This window comes from Cupressus sempervirens, chromosome 2, assembly GCF_028749045.1.
Source record: "Cupressus sempervirens isolate cs-2001-9-10 chromosome 2, ASM2874904v1, whole genome shotgun sequence".
NCBI lineage: Eukaryota > Viridiplantae > Streptophyta > Pinopsida > Cupressales > Cupressaceae > Cupressus > Cupressus sempervirens.
Window position 1 is genome coordinate 124,661,235 of NC_143119.1, and position 23,860 is coordinate 124,685,094.

The 23,860-nt window shown below is 33.7% G+C and overlaps 1 pseudogene; it reads left to right on the forward strand.

The window, feature by feature from the left end:
• The first annotated feature begins 16,984 nt into the window (after positions 1 to 16,984).
• On the forward strand, positions 16,985 to 23,607 carry LOC149571343 (putative aspartic proteinase GIP2 pseudogene; annotated as a pseudogene).
• Positions 23,608 to 23,860: the final 253 nt, after the last annotated feature.

Sequence of the window (23,860 nt, forward strand, 5' to 3'; positions counted from 1 at the left end):
AGGATGGAATCAATTAGAATCTTTCTTGCATATGCAAGTTATAAAAGGTTTACTGTTTACCAAATGGATGTTAAAACTACATTTTTGAATGGGTATCTTGAAGAGGAAGTTTATATGGAATAGCCAGAAGGTTTTGAATCTTCTAATAAGCCTAATTTTTTATTCTAACTCAAAAACGCATTGTATGGTTAAAGCAAGCTCCTAGAGCTTGGTATTCTTGGTAAACATCTAATTACAAATGGATTCCCTTGTGAAAAATTAGATAGTACTCTATATATCAAAGTCATAAATGATGATATTTTGGTAGTTGAAATCTATGTGGATGATATTATCTTTGGGTCTACTAATGATGAATCAACAAAACATTTTTCACATATTATGGAATCTAAGTTTGAAATGTCTCTATTAGATGTGCTCACATTTTTTCTTGGATTGCAAGTCTCATAGCTTGAACATGGTCTTTTTCTTTCTCAAAAAAAATATGCAAAGTAAATGTTGAGGAAGTTTAATATGACTGATTGGAAACCAATAAGTACTCTTATGGAGACAAGTTGCAAGCTATTAAAGAATGATGACTCACCTTCTATAAATCAAACAATATATAGATCCATGATGGGAAGTCTATTATATCTTACAACATCTAGACCTAATATAATGCAAGTAGTATGCATAGTTTCAAGATTCCAATCTCATCCAAAACAATCTCATCTCAATGCAGTAAATCAAATTCTAAAGTACATTCAAGGTACACTTGATTTTGGTTTATGGTATCCTCACAATAAGGATTTTACACTTTTTGGTTATACTGATGCAGATTGGGGTGAATCTGATGATAAAAAGAGTACTAGTAGTGCAACATTCTTCCTTGGTGATTATTTAGTTGCTTGGCATAGCAAAAAACAAGAATGTGTTACATTATCTACCTATGAATCTGAGTATGTTGTTGCTACTACCTATTGCACTCAGTTGATTTAGATGGATTATCAATTGACTGATTTAGGTATTCAAGTCTCAAAACCTATCTCTATCATGTGTGATAATATGAGTGCTATTCAACAGAGTAAAAAACTAGTAATGTACTCTCATACAAAACATGTGGCTATTAAACTTCACTTCTTGCATGATAAAGCTCTTAATAATGAATTCAAGCTTATCTATGTGCCTACTCAAGGACAGGTAGCAAATATTTTCACTAAAGCTCTACCTAGGGAGTCCTTTGAACACTTAAGAACTCAATTGGGAGTTTTCTCTCAATCAATGCTAATATAAAGTTTTGCAAACAAAATTTTGTTTTAGGTTTCTGCTCCTCTTCACAAAAAAATTCTTCTACATCAAAAGAAAATGTTCCAATTTTTTTTATGCAAAAATTTTGGGGGAGATATCAGAGTTATGTATGGTGATTAATCAACATCCACATGTAGTAGTAATCAACATATTTAGCATTTTTTTAAATAGTGATTAGCCTGCATATTTTTTTATCTATGTTTAGTGTTCTATGTTCAGCATTTTTCTTCTGTGATAGTGATCAGTTCAGCATCTATGTTCAGTGTTCAACATTTTTGTTCTGTGATAGTGATATGCTTGTATATAGTGTACTTGTTCTTTATTCAACATATTTTTCCTTCATTCTTAGAACATCTATACATTGTCTTGTATATATTAGATGGTATATGAAAAGAAGTTTGAATTTATATTTTGTATATCATCTTGTATATATTAGATGATGAAAATTTTTGCCTCAAAAAAATGGGGGATGTTGTTGACCATATTGATCACAAGGTGGCAAATTGTTTTGAACAATAAAGATGGCAAGTTTGAAATGGCTTACGTGGCATAGGTGTAATGTTGTGGCATTAAAAAGCAAAGGTAAATGACAAAATAGTGGCATCATAAATGTTTTTTTTTAAAAAAGCCTAGGCACTGGTTGTACATGGCATTAATAAGGTTTGGCAACGCATGCAACAAGTAAATATGCTTCGAAAGAAGCTCGCCAAATGTCATCTTTGTATGGAAGATTTGAAAGAACTCTTAAAATTACTTTTGGTTGTGGGCATTTGTTTTGTTTGAAAGTCTTGTTGTAAAATAGCTCTACAAAAATGAAAGGAATTTTTCATTGCTCTGTGAAAACAGAATATGGAAAGGATTTGTTTGCTTTGTGAGGATGAAAGGTTGAATGGTAAAGTATCAAACACATTGATAAATTTCTTCTCATGTTCCTTGTATAGATGCTCATTTATTTGATCTCTTTGTGCATGCATGGATGGTCAAGGAAAAAATAAAGCAAGGAGGTTTTAACAGTGAATAGAGGTAAAGGGTTTCATTGAAAATAGAGAAAAGATGGAGGCAAAGAAAAAAATTGGTAAATATTCATTTGCAAGTATGATCATTCTCATGTGAAATTTCTCAAAATAATTTTTTTTAAAGGAAGAAAAAGGGAAATAAAAGACTGGAAAGTTTCACAGTCGATTGGAATTTTTGTTTCAAAAGCAAAGATTTTGTTCTTAAGATATGAAGTTTTTTTTTTGTGAAAAATAAAAAGAATTTTCATTTATGAACCCTTATAGCATTGTTTTGAAAAGAGACTTCTAAAATTTGAAGAACTATTGGTTCATTTTGTTGTTTAAAAGGTATATGCTAGTTTGTTTTGTTGTTTAAAAGGCATATGTTGGTTTGGTCATATAACTGTTAAAAGTTTGTTTTTAATTGCACATATATCATGAGGGCATATTTGAAATGGTCCTAACTAGTTCAGTTTGTTCTAAAAATTGATTCTTTATGTACGAATTACATCTCTATTTAAAGAGATTATTGTAAAACTTCATGGAGGTGTGTGATACAGTGATGTAAAAGTAGAGACACAAAATATTTTTAAATTGTGTAAAAGTAATTTGGAAGGTTGATTATAAACTTATCTACATGTATAGGTGTATGGTGTATTATAGAAAGTTATATGTGTATGTAAGGTTGTAATACAATTGACTAAGAGACAAACAGGGTTGAATCCTTGAGTAGTTGTCATTGTTGATTGTAAAGAGTTGAAGCTCAATAAAGATAATAGGTTCATGGACTGGTTTTTCTCCCTATGATGAATCCTTAAGGATTTTTGAGGGTTTCCCACTCGGCACAAAATTCGTGTCTCTATCTTTTGTGAGTTCATGTTCTCTTATTCTTGCATGGTGAATGATTATTATTTTGAGCAAAATTTGAATGCATTCAGTTTATGGAATGTTAAAGTTGAAAATTGTAACTTGTTTAATTAAAAGTTGTAAGTTTTGATTCACCCCCCCCCAGAACTTGAATACTTGCAACAGGAGTATGTGGTTGCTTAAAGTTTTCTATGGATTGAGACTAGTCCATTTGTACTTTGCATAAATGTAGATCTCAAACATGAAAATATCAAAGACTCTACGAATTTACTCATTAATTGTATTTAAACAACTAAACTACAAAACTTCTATTTCATTCTTTTAATAATATTTAAAATGCTAAACTACTTTTTTAAAACTTATACTTTATGCTCCCATTGAAATATAACATTTTATATGAAAGAAATCATGATTAGCTTTTCTTTTTCTATGTAGACCATAACATATTATTTAGTATTGTAATTTATAATATTATTAATTACTAATTGATAAGTTTACTCTAAATAATTAAATTTACATTTTATGAAATAATTTTATTTATAAGTATCGAATATTTTTTAGTTCATTTATATAATTGAGTATCATTATTTTAAATAACACTCAATAATCTATCACTAAATAATGAAGAGTAATGACATGGATTGTAGAGAAAATCTTTATAGAAGAAGGGATGTGAGGAGGATTGAAAATTAAAAGACATGAAAAAGGAAGAAACTTAATCAAAATAGGAAAAGACATAAATGATTTTATTATAAAAAAAAATACATAACTATACATCATTCATGTCATAGTGCGTATAATGGTGTAAATGTAACCTTTTCAAAGGAAAACTATATTCCCTTGAGAACCAAGTTTACAAAATACATTAACACATATCCAACTAGTTAAACCAGTATAAATGTCTTATTATAGGCATAGAGAAAGAACATTTTAGTTGTGAAAAATGGGAAGATTAGATGATAGAGTGTATTTGAACAATCCAAATTATCTGAGTGTCTTGGCCATAAATATCAATGTAGTGTGTGAAAATTTAAGTAGCATGTTGTCGTCTTGTATGGATTGTGACAAAAAATGCCCAGGGCAATAAAAAAATATGTCTACACATTAGATAATTTCAAAACCTCAAAACACAAAAACAAAACAAATGATATATAAAAATATAAATGAGTATAAAAGAAATAAATGGAAAATAAGAAACCCTCATGTAATTAAACACTACCTCTAAACCTATAAACAATCATAGAGGAAAAATGCTAGTTTAGGCCCCTACTATAGTGTTTCCACCTCCATAATATCTAGATAGATAGATACATTAAGAAGACAAGAAGATAAATGAGAATATATAATAGAAAAAAACCCTGCTAGATGGAGGATGACCCTTATTGCATGAGATATGACAAGAGAAATAAATCCCACTAGTGGAGGAAAACCCTTAAATTTTATGAAATAAATTATAGAAAAGAGATGTGATAGATACCAAGATAATCAAAGAGACAAGTTAGATGGAAGGATTTTACCAAATATGTTATAAGAGATTATTGCAGAAAGTAAGAGAGTAGGAGAGTCAACAAAAGAGAGATTTTTCCAATAATGAGGCAAAGAGAGATTTTAGTGAAATCAAATAGGGAGAACTTGAACAAAGAAAGAGAATGTATGTAAAGGGGGAAAAGATCCTTTCATGTAGTTCTTGAATATTCCATCAACAAGAGAAAGTGACAAGTGGAAAGGATCCATAAGATCAAACATTTGAATGTTAAGATGTCAATAGATGAGTGCATGAAGTGTATACATTTGTATAATGTACTAGTTTTCAAATGAATCACACTAAACAATGATAGGGAAAAAAGGTCACGTGTAGGTAATGCAAAAGTTATACTGGAAGATAGTAATTGACAATGACTCTTAGCATCTTGAGGCACCCTCTATCCTTCCACAAGGATGGAATTAGCCATACCTTAAGAGAAGGAAATCAAGTTGCTGACTTCATGGCTAATTGGGGTCTAAACTTTCAAAATTGGAACCATCTTTCCCATTTGAATGCCTAGAGGACCTAAAGCCTATAGTTTTAAATGAAGATAGGAATGCTTAAGTTCAAGGATATGAATTATGGGAAATATTATCCCACTATCATCAAGAGTAATGTTACAAGGAATAAAAGTTCTTACATTTTGGTCTTCTTGTTAAAGCTATCTACTTTGTGGGTATTCATGAGAAGTTAAAATTAGGTTTTGAGTAGGAAACTTGGTGATACTAATTATTTTTTAACTTCCAATTGGTATCAAGTTGGCTTTACTAAATTTAGTGAAGGCACTTTTTACATCTTAATCATTAACATTTTGGTGTATAGAGTTATGATGTTTAAACTTGTGACACATATTATTGGCATTATTTCCAAAAATAAAATATCTTGATGAATCATTTGAAGTACATCCTCCATGTATGGGATTGGGAGTGTGGCTTAATGTGTAATAATGAGTCCTATCATTTCAAGGGCTCAAAAGTTTCTAGTTTTAAAGTTGAGCTTTTCTCAAGAAAAGAGGAAACTTGCTTTAGAAGTACTATTTTTGTTATAAGCTCTTGGAAAGTAATTCATAACCACATTACTCAAGTGGCTCTTTAACTCTCTAAAATTTTATTCATAATTAGTTTGGTTTCTTTGGGAGGTTTGAGGCAGGAATTTATAATGCAAAAAGATAATGTCAATTAGGGTATTGTGAGGTTTAATACTAATCTTCTTGAAGAGGCCCACATGTTTTATAAGGCTTACATTATGGGAGGTCCTCCAAAGTGGGTAGAGCTGAGAAAAAACAAGGAATAATTGCATAAGAGAGAAAAATCAAATTACTTCATAAGGACGGCTATGGAAAAATATATTGAGGCTATGAAAGACCATAATTTGATGCTCTCAGAAAATTTTTCCAAATCTTGTTACAAAGGTGAGGTCACCATTGGCAATGTTAAGTTTTTTGTAGCCCCTCAATTGATTGGTGAGGTAACAAGCTTCCATTGTTAAGGAGAGAATTTCAAGAGGAAGTGTGCAGTGGATTGCAACAAATTCAAGCATGCATTCTTCAAGGGCACAAAGAAACCAATCAAGATTAAATCTGGTAATAGGTATGATCATTTACCCCATAACCCCTTTGTCATTGCTTTCTTGTGGGTTATGCACTATTTCACTATAGAAGGGTAGTTAACCACTCACCATGGTTACCACTTCCCACTTCTTAATATGTTAATACATGGTAAAGAAATTGATATGCCTTTTTTTTTTGTACTCATCACTGGTCAATAGTATTAAAAATGGTGATAATCTACCAATTCATCAAAGTTTGATTTTTTTTCTTGTACCACCATGTGTTTTCTCACCACCTACATCTTGGAAGGTGTCTTACTAGTAAGGATAGTCCCTCAGCACTGCCCCCCACCCACCCCCCCTCCCCCCCCCCCCCCCCCCCCCCTCGACCTTCTAGGAACTATATTGTTTTAAAGAGGAAATCAAGCCTAAGAATAACTTGGATAATCTTCTCGTTGCGACTAGTGAAACTAATGATTTGAAGCACAAATGAAAAAAAATTAAAGGTAAAACCTAAACCCTAGAAGAATCTTTGATGTTTGAAACTTTAGCTAAACACAAAATATGCATCTACCAAAACTAGCTCAACCAAAACTTTTTTAAAAATAGAAAAATCCTAAAGGAAATAATTTAGGTGAAAAAGAAGGATTTGGAAGAGTCTGAAGGTGAAGAAGCAAATAAGAAAGTTAGCGCTCAAGGTTATATAGAATTGAGTCTAGTTCTGGGGAGAGGTTTGATCTGAAAGGTTGCGGGTTAGAAAAGGGAAATATTACAAGGAGGAAAGCAGAGATCACACACATGATAATAAAGATGAGTAGACTTACAAGATTAAGGTTGGAGAAATAGTAGAGAAAGTTGATATGTGCTAGTATGAATAAGGTGGGCTAGGCTTCATTTGAGAAAAGATTCAACCTATTTTACCTATTAATTTGTGGAGATATCTTTTAAAAAAGAACAAGGGTTGGCATCTTGAACATGGAGCATCTTTCTCTCCATTTAGAGCATAACTCTTCTTCTTTAGTTAACTCATGTCTGGCACAATTTGTGACTTTTTAAAAAACAATTATGATGATTGTATGCCTTTTTCACCAAATTTCATTTATCTTTTCATAAAAATTGAATGGTCATTGTTATTTTGTTTAGTAGTTTTTCTTGATATTTGATGTGATTGCATTTAAATATTTCTTCTTTTGAAGATAGTTCTAACTAAAGGACCACATATTCTAACCCTCATAATATTAATCAATTAACAAGCAAAGGGATAAAATGAAACTTTTTGTTTTTAAAGCTCATTAATTGATCTATTCTTTTTATTTTATCATAGTAAATCTAGAATTTTTTTTTAATATTTTACTTTTATTATAAGTTTTTATTCGAAATACATGTGTAATTAATCACTATGACTGATGAGCCATAGCTCTCCTACTTGGTCCTTCAGATTCAATTTTTAGTTTTCTCTTCTTTATCTTAAGGAAAATACAGTGTATATGTGGACTCATGTAAAAGGAATAGAAGTCATTTTCCAATTACAAGGATAACAATAATTAATGAATCAATGAGTCTATTCTCCATTTTGAATTGACTACAGTTAGGATAGAGAATGTGTTTGAAGAGATAAATGGAAATAATAATAAATGTTGTCAACAAAAAAAAATTGCTCATGCACATTTGAAAGGGTGCTCAAACTGATCCATGCAATTAAAATTTCTTTCACTCATGATTAATGTGGACACTCATAAAATTGGAAACAAAAACATATAATATATGGGACAAACCCACTTGTGTAGCCAAATAATGCAAAATCCATGAATTGAACTTTTGCATGTGGAAAAAATTAAATAAGCCTACTCAATTTTCTAAAAGAGGGATGGTGAGAAAGAGAAATTAATAATATAATAGTTCTAACAAGGGAATATGTAATGGCTATTATGCAGTCCAATCATTGCCAACTCTTCCTCTTCTCTGCCTTTTTCTCTTCCATTTAGTGTTACTAATATAGAATAGAAAAGACAATCAAGATGCTACTATTCATTGTACTAAGAATTATAATTCAAATAGAGATATTACCCTACTTAAGGAGTGGATGTAATCTAGATAAGATGGATGAACCACTATAAAATGAAATACTTAACTTTCCAATATATTATTTTCATAATTGTAGAATAATCATCAACAAATAAAATGAAGTACTTATCTCCATTGTAGCTTTCTATGCAAATAGGTACACAAAGGTTTGTATGAACTAGCTCCTAGAGTTCTTCTTGCGTTTGAAACTAGTATTTCCCATCTTTCCAATTTGACAATTTTTGCACATGCCCATATCAAGTTTCCTTAGATTAGGAATACCTCTCACTCTTTTTTTCTTATCATGATCAAGTTATCAAAGTTCACATGACACAACCTTTTATGCCATAACCAACTTTCATCTACTTTAGAAATGAAACATGAACTTTCACTTAGATCTAGGTAGAATAAGTCACCTTTTGTTTGATTACCATACCCAACTAGATTTTCTTTCCCATCTAGCAACATGGCCCTCCCATTCATGAATTCTACCTTGAATCCAATGTTATTCAACTATGCCACACTCAATAAATTATGCTTTAGTCCTTCAACCAAGTGTAGGCATTGTCACATCTAAGTTCATTGGTTAGTGAAATACAACCTTTTTCATTTTATACAACAAGGTTCATTATTTCCAAATCTAACACTCCCACCATCATAGTGTTTCATATGTTCAAACTTTGCTTGTCACTAGTCATATGGTGAGAACAACCACAATTAATAATCCATGTATCATTCTTACTAACATGAGAAATGAGTGTCATCTTATCATCTTCATCATCAAATTCATGTTTTACAGCAACGTAAACCATTTCATCATGATCACTACTATCAGAATCCTCAGTGATGAAACAACACTTCTTACCTTTATCCTTGTAGTCCTTGTAGCTTTTGAAATCCTTCTTGCATTTGAACTTGTTGCATTTATTTTTCTTCTTTGCCTTCTCTATTTGGACACATTGTAGCAATGTGACCAACTTCTTCACAAGAAAAATAGATTAGAGGAATTTTACCTTTGTACTTTCCTTTGCCTTTGGGGTATTTCATTGCAAGTAGAGCTTTGATGACTTCAAGATAACTATCAAAACTTTCTTCCTCTTCTTCACTTTCAGATTTTTTGCCTTTTGATTTTTCACCTTTCTTCTTGAGTGAAAGCTTGGCTTCAAATGTATACTTAGTGTTCTTGGAATTAAGAACATAGTTGTCATAATTATCTAACTCAAAGGTTCTCAACCTTCCCACTAGTACATCCAAGTTTATCTTGTTATTAGGATCACATCCCATCTCTTGAATAGTTGACACTCTAATTGCATAAATAGGAAGAATGGATTTGAGTACCTTGCTTACAACTATTTTATCATCAATGTCTCCTCTAGAGGCTCTAATTGCACTTACACTTGCTTTGATTCATTCAACATACTTTGTGATATTTTCACCCTTTCTCATTTTCATTTGATCAAACTGGCCTCTAAGACTTGTTGCCTTGGCTCTCATTACATTGTCATCACCACCATAGATATTTTTTGTCTTGACCCACATTTCAAGAGCAGTACCACAACTTTTGACCTCATCAAATTCAACATAGTTAAGAGAAGAAACAATGTCAATCATCATTATGTTATGATTCTTCTTTTCAACAATTTCTTTCATTGACAATGTTCTAGTAGGAGCCTTGTATTGATTGTCTATATATTTCAAGCCTGAATCATTGATGGTTGCCAAATGCAGCCTCATAAATTCCTACCATGCCTGGAAGTTATCTTTGTTCAGCTTGGGAATCTCTCTTCTGTAAGACATCCTAATCTTTAGCTTAGGTCCTTGAAACCTTCTCTACAACCACCAAAAGCTCTAATAACAATTGTTGAAAATATAAGTAGACTAATTGAGGGGCGAGGGGTGAATCAGCTACCAAAAAATAAATCCCATATCCCTTAGATGTCAATAAAAATTAAAACATAAACTTTGGTGAAATTGATTTACTGATGTAATGTGGTAAGCACACTGGCACTCAATTAACACTAGTAGAATTGTGTAACTTAGTAATAACTAAACATGTAGATCTTAAGATATTTAGTGTGATTAACCTTAATTAACATAGTTGCATACACATGAAAGAAATAGCATGAATACAAGTGACACCAAGATTTAACAAGGAAACCCAATTTGGGAAAAACCACCAATTGCAACTAGTTATTGTTTTTCACTCTTCTAAAGTGAGCCTTGTTAGGAGCCAACCATGTTAAAGGTCACAAAAACACACTATTAGTGTGATCCTATTGAAGGATTTAATCACCCTATTAGGAGTGGCCTTGTTAGAGGTCTTCAAGACACTTTGAGTAGAAATGCCACCTTGTTAGAGGATTTACAAATAACTATTAAGCCAACTCTATTAAGAGATTTAGCTCACTAGTACAATGGTTAGAGAGTAACAATGATATGACCTACTTGTTGATGCAAACTTATCTTTTCTAATTTCATATCTCTATTATGTCTTTAATATGTGATCCTTCTTGATCTCATGTATCTTTATAGCTTATTAAGGATATTTTGATTATACTTCCAATTCATTTCCTCTAAGCATCTTCTTATCTTCACACTTGCTCACATTCAATCCCACAAACTTGAACTTTTACTTATATCAAATAGATTATCAATTTGACTTGAACATAACTTAAAATAGTATATATCAATCTCCTCAGTCAACTAGAACCATCAAATAAATCTATTACACTCAATATGCCAAAACAAGAAAAAAATTTATTAGCCGACCCTGCTCGATAGACACTAACCAAACTAGATTTTCCTATGTTAACCAAGTGATTTCGATTAACACTACAACTTTGTAAACTTTCTTTGGTAACCATTTAAGCTCGACTAACACTGGTTCCATGCCAACATTACTTTGTCTTCTGAGTGAACTTAGTAGACACTATCTTCTATGAATTCACTTTGGTAACCAAGTGAGCTTAGTTAACAGTCATTATTTTTCCATCTTTCCTTTCTCTCCTAAGTGAACTCAGTAGGCAGTATCATTTGAACTTGGAAAACATTAGAATACTTTATTAACACAAGAAACTATCTTCATCACCTGAGTGATCTCAACAAACATTGGTTGGTGAACGTATGGCATTTTCTATAACATCAAAGACAATAAACAATTGATCAGTTATATTCAATAGTGTATAATGGTGTAAATCTAACATTTTCAAAGAAAAACTATATTCCCTTGAGAGCCAAGTTCACAAAATATATTCACATATATCCAACTAGTTAAACTAGTATAAATATGTTATTATAGACATAGAGAAATAACATTTTAGTTGTGAAAAATGGGAAGACTATATGATAGTGTCTTTAGTACAAATCTAAGTGTCTTGGCCACAAATATCAATATAGTGTGTGGAAAGTTATGCAACATGTTGTCATCTTGTATGGACTATGACAAAAAGGCTCATGATGGTAAAATAATATATCTTCACTTTAGATAACTTTGTAAACTCAAAACAAAAAATTAAAATGAATGTTATTTAAAAACATAAATGAGTATACAAGAAATAAATAGAAAATAAGAAAACCCTTATGTAATCAAACACTGCCTCTAAACCTATAGACAATGATGAGAGTAAAAATGCTAGTCTATGTCCCTATTTCAGGGTTTCCACCTCCACAATATCTAGATTGATAGATGGATTGAGAAGACAAGAAGATAAATGACAAAACATAATATAATCAAACCTTTTAGATGGAGGACAACCTTATTACATGAGATATGAAAAGAGAAATTAACCCCACTAGTGGACGAAAACCTTTATTGTATAAAATAAATTATAGAAAAGGGATGTGATGGATCCCAAGATAATCAAAGAGAAAAGTGAAATAGAAGGATTTTACCAAACATGTTATAAGAGATTATTGCAGAAAGTAGGAGAGTGGGAGAGTTAACAAAAGACAAATTTTTCCCTAAATGAGGGAGAGAGAAGTTTTCAAGAAAGTGAATGGAGAGAACTTGGACAAATAAATATAATGGGTGTAAAGGGGAAAATATCCTTTCTTGTAGTTCTAGAAGATTCTAATGACAAAAGAAAGTAACAAGTGGAAAGAATGAGTAAGATCAAAATTTTGAATATTAATATGTAAATAGATGAGGGCATGAAGTGTATACATTTGTGTGATATGCTAGTTTTCAAATGAATCTCACTAAACAATGACAGGTAACAAAGGTGACATGTAGGTATTGCAAAAGTTATAATGGAAGATGGTAATTTACAATGACTCTTAACATCATGAGGCACCTTCTATCTTTCCACAAGGTCAAAAGTCACCATATCTATAGAGAAGGAAATAAAGGTGTTGACTTCATGGCTAATTGGGGTCTAAATTTTTAAAATTAGACCCATGTTTCCATATTTGAATGCATAGAAGAACTAAAATTTATAGTTTTAAATGAAGATAGGAATTCTCAAGTTCAAGGATAATAATTATGGGAAAGATTATCCCACTATCATTAAGACTAAGGTTATGAAGAATAAAAGTACTTATGTTTTGGTCTTGTTGTTTTTTATTAAGAAAAGCAACAATTAATAGGTGCTAACCCAAAGTACAAAAAGAACATTACTAGTGCATAATAAATAAAGATCTAGACAACCCAAATCTCCCTCTATCAAAGACAAAGGTACACAAGTGATTGACCCACCAACCATGGTCAATGCTAAAAATGAAAAACTTGGGACAAGCCCCTATAATAACTGTAGACTTAAACTAAAAACAACAAAAAAGGGCTAGAGTGTGCACTTTAAAACTTCCAGCAATTAATTGATCACAAGGAAAAGAAAAACTAAGAAAACACATCACCATAAGAACAAGTGAACAAACTCAAGCCATCAATTCCTATTAGAACATTAAGCAAATAAATAGGACCAAACAAGACTATACCTTTAGCCTTAGCAAACACAAAGCATATCAGCCAACCATAGCTCCAAGCAAGGCTCCAACCTTGGCACACATAATCAAAAGTCTTTGCCCACTCCTGTCGTCCCCCACCAACCCACCACAAACTCCCAAAGTACCATACTAAGAGGAGGAGGGAGGAGGAAGCCCAAGCCCTAGAGGTAAGAGAAACTCCCCCTTCCTCCATTAACAAAACTACTAAAAGTATTGCAAGTATTCATTATTTCAATAGGAATCTCCTCTTCTTCCCAATGCCCAAATATGATCTCCACCTCAATAAAATATTTCTCCACCTACATAGGAGCAATGAACTTAGAAGCTAAGAGTAAAGCCTGACCCATCTCCATAGGATGTAACACACATGTCCACACCAAAGTGTTTAGCTGCGAAGTCATCTTTTCTTCACTATTTGAAGAACATTGTCTATACATGCTCTCTCTAGAGACATCTATTATAATAAAGAAGAGATATACAAAAAAAATAGGAGAATACCTATTGAATGCATTCATAACCACTTTCCTCTAGCAACCAGCTACCTCCATAAGCTTTTCCCACACCTTAATAGGGTCCTCCACCTCAATAGGAAGCAAGAGAGTGAAATAATAGAATAGAGGAGACCTCCACCACATGTGCATCCAAAACTCTGAAATGACTACCATAACCTAATTTGAGTCCCACATAGAGGAAGCATGCACCTCAAAGCAAGCGAAACCAAAGGATATTCATGAGAAGTTCAAATTGGATTTTGAGTGGAAAACTTAGCGATACTAAAATTTTTTAACTTTCGGTCTGTATCAAGCTAACCTTACTAAATTTAGTGAAGAAACATTTTTACATCTTAATCATTAAACTTTTTCATATAGAGTTATGATGTCTAATCTTGTGACACATTTTATTGGCAAATTTTCCAAAAGAAAAACAAATCTTGATGAATCATTTGAAGTACATCCTCCATTTATGGGATTGGGAAAGTGGCTTAGTGTGTAATAACATTTGGCTCCTTACTCTTAAAGAGCTCAAAAGTTTCCAATTTTAAAGTCAAGGGTTTCTTGAGAAGAAAGGAAGATAGCATGAGAAGTATTGTATTTATTATGAGTGCTTTGAAATTAATTCATAACCACATTACTCAAGCGGCTCTTTAGCTCTCTAAAATTTTATTCATAATTAGTTTGGTTTCTTTGAAAGGTTTGAGGTGGGAGTTTATAATGCCAAAAGATATTGTCAATCAGGATGAACTGTGAGGTTTAATACTAATCTTCTTGAAGAAGCGCAAATGTTTTATAAGTCTTACATTACAGGAGGTCCTCTGAAGTTGGTAGAGCTAAGAAGTAGCAAGTAATTATTGCAAAACAAAGAAATATGGAATTACTTTATGAGGACAAGTATGGACAAATAAATTGAGGCTATGAAAAGCCATAGTCTAATTCTCTTGACAAAGTTTCCCAACTCTTGGTACAAAGGTGAGGTCACCGTTGGTAGTGTTAAGTTTGTTGTGACCCCTCAATTCATTGACGAGGTGACAGGCATGAATTGTGAAGGGGAGAAGGTTGAGAGGAAGTGGGTAGTGGATTGCAAAAAATTCAAGCATAAATTCTTTGAGGGCATAGAGAAGTTGTTCAAGATTATATCTAGTAATGGGTATGATCATTTAGCCCTCCCTAGCCCCTTTTACAATTGCTTTCTTGTGGGTTATGTGTTATTTCACTCTAGAAGGGTGTTTACCACTTACCATGTTACCACTTCCTACTTCTTCATATGTTAAGACATGGTGAAAAGATTGAAATGCATAATTTTGTACTCGTTTGTGGCCAATAGTACTAAAAATGGTGACAACCCACCCATTCATATGGGTTTTAATTTTGTTGTGTACCACCATGTGTTTTCCCACCACCTAGGTCTTGGAAGGTGTCTTACTAGTAAGAATAGTCCCCCTTAGCCTCCTAGGAGCTCTATTGTTAAATGGGAAATTGAGCTTGAGAATAACATAGATAATCTCCCTGGTGTGACTGGTGAAACCAAAAATCCCAAGCGCAAACCCAAAAACCATAAAGGTAAAACCCAAACTTTAGAAGAATCTCTATTGTTTGAAACTCTAGCTAAATGCAAAAATGCATCTACCAAAACTTCTTTGACCAACACTTTGAAAAAAGGTAAAATCCTAAAGGAAATAATTGAGGTGGACACGTAGGATTTAGAAGGGTTTGAAGGTAAAGAAGAAGATAAGAAAGCTAAGGCTCAAAAAAGGCTGAGTGTTAAAAAAGCAAAAAATTACGAGGAAAACAAAGATCACACACATGATAAACAATATGAGGAGACTTATGAGACTAAGGTTGAAGAAATGCCAAAGAACTTTGATATGTGCTAGAGTGAATAAGGTGTGCTAGGCTTCATTTGAGAAAAGATTAGCCTATTTTACTCAATAACTATTAATTTGTGGAGATATTTCTGAAGAAAAAAAGAGCAATAGTTGGCATCTTGGACATAGAGCATATTTTTCTCTATTTAGAGCATAGTTATTCTTCTTTGGTTACCTCATGTCTAGCACAATTTGTGGCTTTGTTAAAAACAATTATGATGATTGTAAGCTTTTTTCACCAAATTTCATTTATCTTCTACATAATAATTAAATAGTCATTGTTATTTTGTTTATTTATTAGTTTTTTTTAATGTTTGATGTGATTGTATTCAAGCATTTCTTCTTTTAAAGTTAGGTCTAACTAAAAGACCACTTATTCTCACCCTCCTAATATTAATCAATTATCAAGAAAAGAATAAAATTACACTTTTTTCAAAAGCTTGTCAACTGATCTATTATTTTTATTTTATCACAATAAATCTAGAATGCTTTTTTAATATTTTACTTCTATCATTAAAAAAAATTCAAAATACATCTATAATTAATCACCATGACTGATGAGCCATCATTCTCCTACTCAGGCCTTCAGATTGAGTAATTAATTTTCTCTTCTTTATCTTAAGGAAAACCGACTATATATGCGTACTCGTGTAACAGGAATAAAAGTCATTTGCCAATTACAAGGATAACGATAATGAATGAATCACCGACTTAATTCCCTATTTTTAATAGACTGAGAGTCATACAAGAAGCGCAGAGGATAGTCCACACGTTTGGACAGAAGATGCACGACAATAATAAAAAGTGTTGTTGACAGTTTATGCAAATAAGCTCGTGCACATTCAGAATGGCGCTCAAAATGGTCCATGCAATTACGATTCCTTCCACACATGATGAATGCAGACACTGGCAAAATTGGAAACAGAAATATATAATATATGGGAATAACTCACTTGTGTAGCCAAATGATGCAAAATCCATGAAGCCACTTGAACTTTTGCAAGTGGAACAATTAAATAAGCTTACTCGATTTGGTAAATAAGGCATGGGGAAAAGAGAATTTAATAAAATATTGCAATGTCTCAAGCAGAGATCATGCAAAGCTCATGTAAAATACAGGTAACTACACTTTAATATATCATAAAGGAGGCTTATACAGGTCCGAATCTTTCGTAAATAAACTGAAATATCCAAATGTTCCAATAATGGTCCCACGTTGCGAGAGTGGGTGTGCTTTATAGGAACTAGGAGAGATGAAATAAACAAATTAAAGCTCGACAATGGTGCCTGAAATAGTATACGTCCCAGCTTAATATAATCCTATTTATACCATGCCCTCTAACATTCGTACCCGTCTCTTCTTCTCATCACTTGAAAGATTTTGAATCCAGCAACAACATGTCGATGGGACTAGCTTCCGTCCTTGTGTTCCTCTTGGCTTTTATAATCTGTACATCATTCTCAGACGGAGCAACGACATCTAAATGACCAAGTAGTATTGTGATGAAAGTCACCCGGGACTCAAAAACTTTGCACTATACGACTGAAGTCGAGGAAGGGACGCCGCTGAAGAAGAAACGTGTGGTGGTAGATCTTAGCGGAGATCGGGTGTGGGTACAATGTGGAGGCGGCTCGCAGTACATCTCCTCAACCTTTCGACCTGCTTGTTGTAACTCAGTGGTTTTTTCATCAATAAAAACACATGGATGCAATAACAACACATGCGGCGTAACCGTTTGGAACCCCTTCATTCTAACTGGCACAGACGGTGTGTTGAGGCAAGATGCTTTGGCGCTGTCTTCCAACACCCATGGAATAAACCTATTCAAAGTGCCCCTCTTCACCTTCGCCTGTGCCGAGGAAGCCTTTATTCGAAGGACTTCCCCGAGGAGTCACTGGTTTGGCTGTGTTAGAAATAGTCAACAGTCATGCTGTTATAACCAAATAGCAAGTATGCCACACATTTCCTATTAAATTGGTAACAAGATAGGAATGTCCTCTATGAAACTAGGTTATACAACATTATCCTAAGAAGATATGAATGTCCTCCTTGATACTAGGTCATACAACCTTATCACCTTATCTTCTAGAATCATCTTCTCATCTCATGGGCTCTCTATATATAGAGGCCATTGCATAGCCTTGTAGCAATTAATTTTGATGAATAAAATTTGCTTCTCTAAGTGTTTATTTCTATTTTTTCCATTGCCAAGTATTTGTGCTTATTTCAGATCTTAGTGAATCTTAGATCTCTTATTTTTATCATGGTATCAGAGCCAGGTTTAGCCAAGTTCAGCTGGAGATTTATTTAGAAATTCAGCTAGAAATATTGCTAGAGGGTTTTGCTGCAGGCAAATAGTGTGCTGAAAATGGTTTGTTTGCAGGGCTGATTTTTTTTTTTGGAGTGATATTTGGTTGCAGGGCTGTTATGCTGCTAGAGTATTGCTAGATTTGTTTGAAATTGATCTTTTTGCTAACATGGTTTCTTCAAATGAAGTTTTGCCTATCTTTGATGGAAGTGGTTTTGCAGATTGGAAGATTGTAGTCAAGAATGCTCTAAGAGAGAAGGCTTTATGGAGGATAGTAAATAAAGAAATTGGGGAACCTTAACAAACTGATAAAGAAAAGGAGTTGTGGAAATGCAAGTTGGAGCAAGCTAGAAGTATTATTGGTAAAGCTTTGAGCCCCAATCTAAATAGAAGATTTGTTGATATTGATAACCCAATAGAGCTGTGGGAGACCTTAGAAAAAGATTATAAAGATGTAGACATGGCTAGCACGTTTAGTATAGAAGAAAATTTGATGAATTTAGATCCATCTTATTTTGAAAAAATGTCTGATTACTTCAATGAAGTTAATTTTTTAAATACTCAGCTAAAAAAAATAGGTGTTGAATATGCAAAAAAGGATTTTCAGTTGATTGCAATGGTTGAAAGTAAGCTTCCCCAGCCATATAAAGTTTTTATGGAATCAAGGAAAAGGGTTCTTCAACTAAATCCCAATACCCCCCAGCAAACTTTTGATCAATTTTGCAAATTTGTTTTAGATGAAGAAGTTCGGCTTATTAAAGAAGGGCATATTAAGAAGAATTATGCATATACAGCCAAAAGTAAATTTTTTAGAAATGATGGAAAAAAGAATTGGAGAGGAAATAATAAATTTCAAAATCATGAAGGTTCTAATCATTTCTCTAGAAATGATGGTACAGAAAAGCAAGCTGGAAGAAAGCCTTTTATTTGTAGGTATTGTGGAGGTGAGAATCACATGGAGAAGTTTTGTTTGAAGAAGAGGGACAATAAAAGGCACCAATATAAGCCCAAGCAAGAAAGGTTTAAGGATGGAAAGAAGGATAATCATAGTTTCATAGCTATCTCTCTAAAAAGGCAAGGAAAATCAAATGAGGAGGTAATTGCTACACCCAAAAGTAAATCTAGTGTTAAAGGGGGATACTTTGCTTCAGATTTTAATAAAGAATGGATTTTAAATTCAGGGGCATCATCTCACATGATTGGGAATAGATCTTTGTTTATTGATTTTTATGAAGGAAAGAATTCAGATCAAGAAATTTCTATTGGCAATAAAATGAAACTTCCAATTTTAGGAACAGGAACTGTTAATGTAACACATGGGTCTTTGAAAAATGTTTTATTGGTTAAAGGATTGGGGGTGAATCTTATTTTAGTATACAAAATATTTCAAGCTGGATATAAGTTTGTTGTCAATGCTGATCAAGTTATTGTTAGAGATAGAAAAGACCCAAGCAATATAATTGCTATTGGTAGAGTTGATCATGAAGAGAATCTATTTAAATTTGTGGAGTTTCTTGATGATAAATATACACTCTCTCATGCTTTTATTGCCCAGACTGATTATATGTCACAACTTTGGCATGCTAGACTTGGACATTTAAATTATAGAAAATTACAAGATATGGTTAGAATGGATATGGTTAGAGGATTAACAAAAATTTTAGCTTGTGAAGGTGTGTGTGAAAGATGTGTGTTAGGAAAACATCATCGAGATCCTTTTGATTCAAGTAAAGCATGGAGAGCTAATCATCCATTGCAACTTATTCATAGTGATTTATGTGAACCAAGATATCCTTCACTTTCAGGTGCTAGGTACCTTCTCACTTTTATTGATGATTATAGCAAGAGAGTATGGGTTTATTTTCTTGAAAGGAAAAAAGAAGTGTTTGAATTATTTCAAAAGTTTAAGGCATTAATTGAAAATCAAAGTGGTAAAACAATTAAATGTTTAAGGATAGATAATGGAGGTGAATATTGCAATTATGCTTTTGAGTCATTTTGTGAAAATTATGGTATTAAGGTGCAAAGAATAGTTCCTTATACTCCTCAACAAAATGGGGTGGCTGAACGAATGAATAGAACTCTTTTAGAAATGGCTCATTGTATGTTGCATTTTAAAAGTTTGCATAGTAAATTTTGGAGTTTGGCTATTTCTTGTGTTGCACATATTATAAATAGAATCCCCACCAAAGCTCTCACAAATGTCACCCTTGAAGAAGCATGGAGTGGTAAGAAACCTCACATTGGATATTTTAAAGTATTTGGGTGTATTGCTTGGGCACACATTCCTGATGCACAAAGGGAAAAGTTAGAACCAAAGAGTCATAAGTGTTTGTTTATGGGTTATAGTGAAGAATCAAAGGCTTATATGTTATATGATTTAACAACAAACAAGGTCTTTGTTAGTAGAGATGTGAAGTTTGATGAGCATTCACAACTTATAGCCACTCCTCACTCTAGAACAACAAATGCTTCTCATTTTTCAGATATTTTAGGAGGAAATGGAGACTACATTGATGAGGATGAGTTGTGCACTTCTAAAAATGATGAAAATACTAGTGAAAAAAACACAACTAATGCTTGTAATCAGACATTTTCTGTAGGTAGTAATGATGAAGAAGATAACTTTTCAGCTAGCCAAAAGACAAGGACTGTTGAAGAAATATATAGGCAAGGCTCAAAGATCCAAGGAAGGAATGGTAGTGCTCTCATGGCCAAAGTATTACAAGTAAATGACCCAAGATCATATGAGGAAGCTAGAGGGAAGAAAGAATGGGAGCAAGCTATGGAAGAAGAATATGATGCTTTGGTGAAAAATAAAACCTGGCAACTTGTGCAACCTCCCAAAGGTAAGAATGTCATTGGTTGCAAATAGGTTTATAAAACAAAATTTAAATTAGATGGTGCTATAGAAAAATTTAAAGCTAGATTGGTTGCTAAGGGATTTAATCAAAAAGAGGGTGTTGATTATGAAGAAACTTTTGCTCCTGTCATTAAAATGAATACAGTTAGAATTATTCTTTCTTTGGCTGCAAGTCTTGGGTGGCATATTCATCAAATGGATGTAAAAAATGCTTTCTTAAATGGAGATTTATATGAAGAAATATATATGAATCAACCACCAGGTTTTGTAGATCAGCAACATCCGAATCTTGTTTGTAGATTAAATAAGTCACTTTATGGGCTTAAACAAGCACCAAGAGCATGGAATGAGAAGATTGATAGGTATTTTCAGCTTCATGGGTTTAAAAAATGCAAATCAAATCCAAATCTTTATGTGAAGAGAGTGCAAAATGAAATTATTCTTGTTGCAATTTATGTGGATGATTTACTCATAGCTGGACCAAATATTGGGTTAATTAGTGATTTCAAATCAGATCTTAAAGGGGCATTTCATATGAGTGATTTGGGTAAGCTAAATTATTTTCTTGGCTTGCAAATTAGTAGACTTCATGATGGGTTATTTATCTCTCAAGCAAAATATGCTTTGGATCTTTTAGATAAATTTAACATGCTTGAATGTAAGCCAGCCCCTACTCCTTTTCAATCTGAAATTAAGCTTACTAAAGAATGTATTTTCAAAAAGGTGGATGCTACTTTATATAGACAGCTTGTTGGTAGCTTGGTTTATCTAACACAGTCTAGACCAGACATTTGTTTTGCAGTCAATTTGGTATCTAGATTTATGCAGGAACCAAAAGAAACTCATTGGTTGGCTGCCAAAAGAATTTTACGATACATTCGTGGCACCATTTACTATGGCATTCATTATAGTTACAAGTCTTCAATTTCTTTGACTGGCTTCACATATTCAGACTAGGGAGGTGACATAGATGATAGGAAATCTACTGGTGGTTATATTTTTCAGCTCGGGTCAGGTCCAATTACATGGAGCAGCAAAAAACAAACTACTACATCATTGTCCTCATGTGAAGCAGAATATAGAGCAACAAAAGAAGCTGGAAAGGAAGCAGTTTGGATTCGCAACCTTTTATTTGAGCTTGGTTTTGCACAAAGTTCAGCTACTCCTTTGTATTGTGATAATCAAAGTGCTATTCAAGTTGCAAATAATCTTGTTTTTCATGCTAAAACAAAACACATTGAGATTGATGTTCACTATATTCGGGATCTTGTTCAAGCAAATTTTGTTACCTTCTCTTTTGTCCAAGTGAAGACCAAGTAGCAGATATATTTACTAAAAGTATGCTTGAGGCCAAATTTTTGAAACTACGAGGCATGCTAGGTATGATTGAGGTGAACATTAAGGGGGGATAGTCATATCATGTTCCCCTCTCTTTCTTTTTTTGTAAATAAGTACCTAACAAGGCTTAATGCCAAGACCTATTCTATCTATATTTTTTATTGTAATTTCTCCCATACATTATCATTAGTGGTAGAAATTAAGGGAGGATGTTAGAAATAGTCAACAGTCATGCTGTTATAACCAAACAGCAAGTATGCCACACATTTCCTATTAAATTGGTAACAAGATAGGAATGTCCTCCATGAAACTAGGTCATACAACATTATCCTAAGAAGATATGAATGTCCTCCTTGATACTAGGTCATACAACCTTATCACCTTATCTTCTAGAATCATCTTCTCATCTCATGGGCTCTCTATATATAGAGGCCATTGCATAGCCCTGTAGCAATTAGTTTTGATGAATAAAATTTGCTTCTCTCTTAAGTGTTTATTTCTGTTTTTTCCATTGCCAAGTATTTGTGCTTACTTCAGATCTTAGTAAATCTTAGATCTCTTATTTTTTATCAGGCTGCACTCGGCAGAACTCACGAGGGTCTCCCCTCTCAGTTGTCCACCTCCTTTATTTTCCCTCGCACATTCGCCATCTGTCTCCCCTCCTCTACCGCACCAGGTGTCCTCTTCATTGGCAAGCTGCCCTACGCCTTTCTTCCCAGGAATAAAGACGTTTCTCAGAGCCTCACTTTCACCGCTCTGCTCAAAAAGCCTAACCTTACTCCAGAACTGTATTTCATTCCTGTTACAGCCATACGAGTGGGTGAAAAGACTATCGCCATCAACTCCACCAAATTGAAGATCAACATAAGCGGCACGGAACTCACCACCGCGGTCACGTACGCCACTGTTGCGAGATCTATGTACAGAGTGATCCGTGACGCATTTGTGAAGGAAGCGGAGGCGATGAACATCTCCCACGTGGGTGCTGTGACACCGTTTGACGCCTGCTTCGATGCGAGCACCGTGAGGACCACCAGAGTTGGGCCGGGTGTACCAACGATTGATCTCATACTGCACAACAGTAAGATGATGTGGAGAATAATGGGAGCGAATTCCATGGTGCGGGTGAGCGAGGGAGTTTTGTGTCTTGGATTCGTTGATGGAGGGAAGGACGAGGATAACATTTCTACCATAATGATCGGAGGGCACCAGATGCAAGATAATCTCTTGCACTTCGACTTGGCCAATTCTCGCCTTGGATTCTCCAACACCTTGCTCGGTGTGCAGACCACGTGCTCCAACTTCAACTTCACTTCCATATCTTGAAACCCGCATGGTTTCTGTTTCTGTCAATAAAATAAGGTGCCAGTGTGCCGGTTGTACTCTCCGTCGGGACGGAGTCCTGTCCTTGAAGTTGGGCGACGCAGTGCCATGGATATTCTTCATGTTCTAGTCCATTTGCTTTCGGAGTTTTTGAAAGTGTGTTTTGAATCCTTGTATTTGGATCTTGATTTAGGGTCCGTTTGGCAAGCGGAATAGGACTGGAATAGGCATATGTCTATTCTTAAAATTATCGAATTCTCTGTTTGCGTAAGGCAGGTAGAAATATGGAATAAACATACGATTGGAATACGTATGCCATTTTGTACCAGAAAAAGAGTATTTCAATTCCACCCAAAAAGGTAGAATTGGAATACTTATTCCAATCCCACATTTCTATTTCCTACAAAACTACAAAATTTCGGGTCCATCCGTGAAGCCCGC